The sequence below is a fragment of the Macrosteles quadrilineatus genome, unplaced genomic scaffold (genome assembly GCF_028750875.1).
Source record: "Macrosteles quadrilineatus isolate MER2022 unplaced genomic scaffold, UCM_ALF_1.0 Scaffold_219__1_contigs__length_164744, whole genome shotgun sequence".
Lineage (NCBI taxonomy): Eukaryota > Metazoa > Arthropoda > Insecta > Hemiptera > Cicadellidae > Macrosteles > Macrosteles quadrilineatus.
In genome coordinates, this window is record NW_026542812.1 from 62,294 (window position 1) to 69,346 (window position 7,053).

The 7,053-nt window shown below is 33.6% G+C and overlaps 1 long non-coding RNA gene across 1 annotated transcript; it reads right to left on the reverse strand.

The window, feature by feature from the left end:
- Positions 1 to 1,283: 1,283 nt before the first annotated feature.
- On the reverse strand, positions 1,284 to 6,719 carry LOC128982359 (uncharacterized). The gene is made up of 3 exons (XR_008489658.1): positions 6,632 to 6,719; positions 5,804 to 5,942; positions 1,284 to 1,352 (listed from the first exon to the last, which is right to left on the reverse strand). It is a non-coding gene; the product is annotated as an uncharacterized LOC128982359 (long non-coding RNA).
- Between the last annotated feature and the right edge of the window lie 334 nt (positions 6,720 to 7,053).

The window sequence follows — 7,053 nt, forward strand, 5'->3', positions numbered from 1 at the left end:
TGAGGAACAGGCTCTTGCTTGGTTTTCTTCAAATGAGCTACATTCTAATCTTGAAAAGACACAATATTTGACATTGAGTCTCAAGCAGGAAATTAGTCTAGATTCTGTCAAGCTGTTAGGATTTCACATTGATTCAAAATTAAGTTGGTCAAATCATATTGAGGCGGTTTGCAAAAAGTATCAAAAGTAGATTGCTTATTATGGAAATTAAAAAATTTGTTAACCAAGAATATTTGAGACTATCGTACTTTGGTCTGTTCAGTCCCACATACTCTATGGCATTCTAGTTTGGGGACATTCCCCTCATGTAGCTGATATTTTGACGATTCAAAAAAAGGCAGTTCGTAATATTGCGAATGCAAGATCCCTATCTCATTGCAAACCTCTTTTCATACAATTAAAAAATTCCAACAGTAATTAATTTGTACATTTTTCAAGTTTTACTCTACACCAAGTCAAACTTGCATTCTTTCCCCCTTAGATCTGACACTCATGAGTACAATACTAGGGGTGGAGGCAAGCTCAGCATGAAACCTCATAGATTGGCTAAAACGGGTGACTCTTTCAAAATTAACTCAATTCGCTTTTTTAATAAACTACCTGATAGTGCAAAATTTGTTGATTACAATATTTTCAAAAATAGAAGTTTATAATTGGCTAATTCAAAATCCTTTCTACAGCATAAGTGCCTTTATAAAGTGTAATTTTGATGTAAATTTAATTAAAATAAGCTATTATACCTAATTAATTGTACTTTTTATATTATTTGGATGTACCTATCAGAAACTTGATTGTATTTGGATGATTATTTTTGTAATGTATATGACGTGTCCTATTTCTTTGGTAAAAGATCAATGGAATAAATGATTCTTATTCTTATTCTATCTTATTCTTATGCTCACCTAGGTTTAAACTGTTGATAGAGGTTACAGAGCAATTTAAAATCAGGAGCTAAATCTGTTCACTGGACATAATCTGCATCTAAAATTGAGAGAGAATTCATGAAATATTAATTGGGCTATAATCTCTTTGTATTTCAAGAATTATGTGAAAACAAGTAATTTTCATTAGATGAAAGGATGAACAATTTCTGTCATTTGAGAATTCTAATCGTTATAAATCTTTAAAGGCTACATGTCATAAAGAAACAAGAATTATATCAGTAAAATGTCCTTCAGAGCAAAATAAAAATAAAACCTTCAAATCACAATCAACCAGGAAATTAAACTTCGATGAATGAGGTTAAAAATAAAGGGTTTTCTTTAATTGATATAATTAATTACCTCCGATGTCCCAGTGTTGTACACGGCGGCAGCCAAGGCCTCAGAATGGTAGTAAACACATAACACAATCTAAAAAGTATCAACAAAATTAATTGTTGGTTTAATACATTCCCGATATGAAAATTAGGATTCAAAACCATTCTCTCATCTTATATAGGCCTACAGTAAAAAATGCTAAGTTACTGAGGTTTAAATTACAAGATAAAAATTGTTATGGACATAAACCCTGCCATGTCTTCACAAACAAACATTTGCCAGCTTTTTTGTAGATCGCAGTATTATTATTACCATTACCGATTGAGATGAGGACGACACCTGGGAGCGTATTTCAACCCAAACATGAGTGAAATATGAGTGTTAATGAAGTGAGGTGATCTCTGTAGTGTACCATTGTTACTGACTGAGATCAGCCTGTTTCATTAGTAATAAAATCAGGTGAACCATCCTGATTTTATTATTGTTCCCAATAATAGTAATCTAATCTTCACAAATTCACCTTAAAATGTTCCATGTCCTGTGGCAAACTGTGTTTCATAATGGCCTATCTCCCAAATTTTGTTCCAGTCTCTTTCTGATGTTAGGTATATATTCAAACGTTTACCTTTAAAAGGTTAACATAAAACACTCTGCTCCCAACGCATTTGCCACTTATCTAATATCTCCTTTCCTCTGTTTCCGATGTAGTCCTACCCGGCTCCTTGTCTTCCAAAATCAACAGCTTATGCAGTGATGTGAAATCTTCAGGCAGCTGTTGGAGAGCACACTTTAAACCCAACACGGAAGGGTGCTTGCTATATTCGGCTATCAACGACAATAGTATTATTTGTATTTCTTTCTCGTCTACCAGTTAAAGGTTAAAGGTCGTCGGCCTCTTCCTATTGGCCGTCCTGGTCAACGTCTTATAGTCTCCATTATGTCGAACGTTTTTTTGGTTATGTTTTGATTTTGTGCAAAATTTTAGTATAACCAGCTGTTTCAAACATTATTGTCAATTTCAAAGTATTCATCTGTTCAAATGTAATCAAACATTTTCTCCTTAAGAATAACATGGAAACTTTGAAGGCCACTGGGGCAGAGCCCTGATGGAATTCGAAAGTTTTTTTGTTTGATGGCAAAACTACATGCTAAGACCTTTCTAACGACACCTTGGACATTGTGATCGGTAGCACCACCACTCCAAAACAATTATGACAAAAATAAGAGTAGTGTACCTATTAAATATATAGATTAGGCTACGTTATAATAGTTAAATGTAAATTTTAAAACATTGCAAAATTTAAGGCATTATTGATAAAATAAGAAATGTAATAAAAAATAACTAAGTTAAATTAAATATTTAATAGCCCCGCCGCAGCAAACCTGCAGTCTAAGCGAATTTCAGCTTGTCTCATTACATTTTTACTAGAATATTTCCATAAAATAAGACATACTTCTTTAATTTATTCTCAATTTTTAATAACATTAGATTTAACGAGTGCTTAGGTCTGCTGCTACAAAGAAGATAAAGCTTAGTGTTTTTTTTTGTTTTTTTTTTTTTTTACCAAACGTTAATAGCATAGGATGAAATTAATAAATTTGCCAAATTTTATCAACATATGAAGTTATTTATAAACAAGTAAACTACAACAGTTTTCATTTTCTCCATAAGAATAACATGGGAATTAAAAAAAATAAATTGATAATCTAACTTAAATATATTGAAAAAAATTAAAATACTGAGAATATACTTATAATTTTTATAATGGCCTCTAGGGACCTCAAAACAGAAAAAAATTAATCGGTCCCAGGTCCAGGTCGTACCATGAGACATATAATAATGGCGTATTCCCTATATGGGAAATTTGCTAAAAAGGCTATACTAGCTTGGCACATTTTACAAAGTGGCAGGCTTTGTAATAAAGGATGTAGGTGTATTTAGTAATAAGGGATGACTGGGTAGCTGAGTATTTATGGAGCTCGCCTATAGTAATCAAAAGGTCGCCGGTTCAAGCCTGAGAAAAGTTTGTAACTTTACTATGGTTCAAAACAGGACCCAGCTGTCCTGATCATTAGGCTTTCAATGATCCTGACCACAGAGAAGTAAAATATACAGAGGAAACATGCTTATGGAACAACTGTGCGCTTTTAGCTCGGGAATGGTGGGGCGGAAATATATTAGTACCGAGCCAGTAAGAGCCCGAACGGCTATTGTTTACAACAGCAAACGTACCATACCGCACTGGCTCTTTCTACAGCGTCAGTGCTATAGACGTGATGGTGAGGGGGAGAGGAGAGCGAAAGGGGATGAATAGAATTTGAACTAGACACAAGCGACTGAACTGGTGCTAGACACGATTCTTAAGTGTACCATTGAATGTTTCCTCTGTATCTTACTTCTGTGTCCTGACTAATGAAACAGCTGATCTCAGTCAGTAACAATGGTACACTACAGAGATCACCTCACTTAATTAGGCTAACACTCATATTTCACTCATGTTTGGGTTGAAATATATACTTCAACGCTTTATTCATTGTCTTGTGCATGCAATGAATGTGATAGCATTACAGTTACTATCATTAATACATTGATAGTATCTTAACTTATAATGATAACTGATCCAATATTCTTATAACATTATGTTATGTGTATATATGTAATTTAGGATGGTTTTATTACAAGTTTATTAATATTTTTTTGGGCATGGTGGAAGAGAGGAAGTATGTAGATGTGGAGAAAAAAAATCACGAGTTACTTATTTATAAATTGTTCATTTCATGAGACAAATAGGAGAGAACAGGAAGAAGTCTTGGATAAGATAGGTCTAGAGATGAGAAAATAAAACATGATGAGTGACAAGAAAACAATTGAGACGTTTAGAAAAGTAGCTAGGGAAATAGGAAAAACCACCCATGTAGCACAGATGGTTGGGCCAACGTTGGCCAACTGTGGGACAGTTGGTCGAAGGTTGGTTGGAGCTTCCACAACCAACCAACCGTTGTCCAACTGTATATCTCGTAGTTGGGCCAACCAATATTTACAACTGTGGACCAACATTGGTTCATTGTTAATGAAATACATTAATATGCATTGCTGGGTATCATACATCAAGCCAACCGTTGTCCAACCGTTTTTCACTCCGTTGGACCAACAAAAGATACTTTTGTTGGACCAACGATGGTCCATAGTTGAGTTTACACGACTTTCATTCTCTGGATCTAGCTTTCACAACATAATTATAATAAAATATCTGGTTTTACAATACCTTTATCAGTTCCAAAAGTTTCCAAAAGTTTTTGGAACTGATAAAGGTATTGTAAAACCAGATATTTTATATATTACAGTTCCGGGGCTACAACAATGAATTTTAATATTTATAATAATGCAAATATTTTTTAAATTAATATTCTCTTATTTGCAACAATTTAAGGGGAAAGAGTAGTTAATCATATAACAGTCAATTATAATAGCATTAATAATCTAACAGTAATTAATTAATCTATATTCAAATACCAGTATCCTCTCTAACTCAAAAAAAAAAAAAAATAAATAACTACTTATGATGCCTTAACAGATTAACAGAATCATATTATACTGTGTAGTATCAAAAATGTTTGAAGTATTGCGACCATTGCAACTGTCGGCTACTCTTTCACCACTTGAAAACTCTCTATTTCAACAATCACAGATAGCTCAGTGGTAAGGTAAGAGGCTCATAAGTCGAAGGAACCGGGTTCGAGACCCGTCTGGGCCAAAAAATTTTGTTCTAGCTTTTTTTCAAAATTTGTTTTTATGAACTATTTAATCAATTTACTCAACTAATAATTATGCTTTTCGTACTAAATCTTTATTATTTTGTGTGAAATAAAACGGTTGGTTGGATATCAGTTGTGTTATGGTTAGTTAGGCATCAGTATTTTTGGATGGTTGGGCCATTGTTGGACAATGGTTGGCTGGAAAACAGTTTAAAGAGGTGACATTTCTACCGTTGGCCAACTGTGTGGCTCCACAATTTACCAACGTTGGCCCAACCATCTGTGCTACATGGGCAGGGATACATACAGGCGTTAAAATTTAATAAAAGAAACAAACAAAACTAAGAAAGAAAAGGAATGAAAACTTACCCATGAAGGGGTGAGGAAAGGTTAGAGCGAATCTCAATTATCCCTATCGCTCAGGGCTGTATGGGGAAGAGAGTCGTGTTAGGCTTTGGGACACATAATGTGTCTGGAAACCTAATGCGGCTATGAGTAAGGTTATTTGCAGAAAACACTATTTACAAAAATTGTTAATTATATTGATCTGTTATGTAGGCCTACATCTTGAGTATTTCCATAATCTTTGAGTCAAATATTTTGAAGTCATCAGAAATTATGACTGTTTTTATTTTTAAAATAATGCCCTTTATACTTAGCAATTGCTCAAATTCGAGCAACAGGTAGGCCTACACTAGTATTTAGTATAATGCTTAAGTTTTTTATGTCAATAATTGCTATAATATCAGCCTTTGGGGCTTAAAAGGTCAATAGGCTAGTTAACTTACATCATCAATATTGGTTGAATCATCTAGATCATCGCTAGCGTCAAGTCTGACCCTTGAAGTGGTATCTTCACTAGTATCAATGGGATTCTCAGGCAGTCCTGGATCATCTACCAACTCTTCTAACTCAGATGAATACATCCTTACAACATAATCAAACAAAGTTACAAAAAGTTCTATTGAAGTGTATAATGGTGCAAGTAGCCTTATAGGTAAGGATGCCAACAAAATAAAGTTATAGCTGAAGCTAACTTATGTCTTAACCATCTAAAGGTTAGTTGGGAATTCTATCTTCTAAAATACCTTAGACATCTCAGGCGATCCCCAGCAATTAACAACGAAGACTCTTGAATGCAATAAAAAAAGAAACCGCTAGGAAAACCTATAATATAAAGTACAGACTGTTGTTTATTTTATTAACACCTATAAATGTTCTGATTAAACATATAAGTTAGTAGCTTTACATCTCTTTGACTTAAGCTAAAACCATGAGGGGTTTCTAGGCAAAACTTTGATATCCGACTCCATCGTTATGTATTGATAGTTTGTTTTTTGGTTGGGCTAGATGTAGGCCTGGTTATCAATCTAATCGATATTTTGATGTTCGATAAGTTTGATAAGAGTTGCTACCTATCCAAGTTTCACAGGTTTATAAACATAGGCTAGGCTAAGTTATAAACTCCAAGATTTAACTTATAAAATAGCCTATACCTTTTCTTTGAGTTGATTTACCAGTAAACTAGTGTTATTTCATACTACTATAATATAAGGCCAATACTTAACCGGAATAAAATTACAATAAAATTAAAATAATACATTAAACATGCTTACATTTATTCACAATATATGGCAGCTAAATAAATGAGAAACTATTAGCTTTTGTCTATGCTATTAGTATTACTACTTAACTAACTTATTCACCAGTATTTATAAACATTCACTTCCCTTTCCTTTTCCCTCCCCCTTCACAAGAATCACAAGTCTTCAAGTTTATTAAGTTCCAGCTGCTCGAATGTGGAAGGAAAGAACAAAAAGAACACAAACACGACATAGCTTTCCTTGGTGAAAAAAGGAAAATTACAAAAACAGGATAGGAGTACAGTAAATGGGTATGGACAATGATTATCTGCTACTTAGTGTATATATGTATATGATGTAGTATGGGCTTATAACAATTAATTATTTAGTACGGTTTTATAGCATTCACTACTAACCTACAAGTGGTAGGTCGGTAGTCAATAATTATAGTTTCT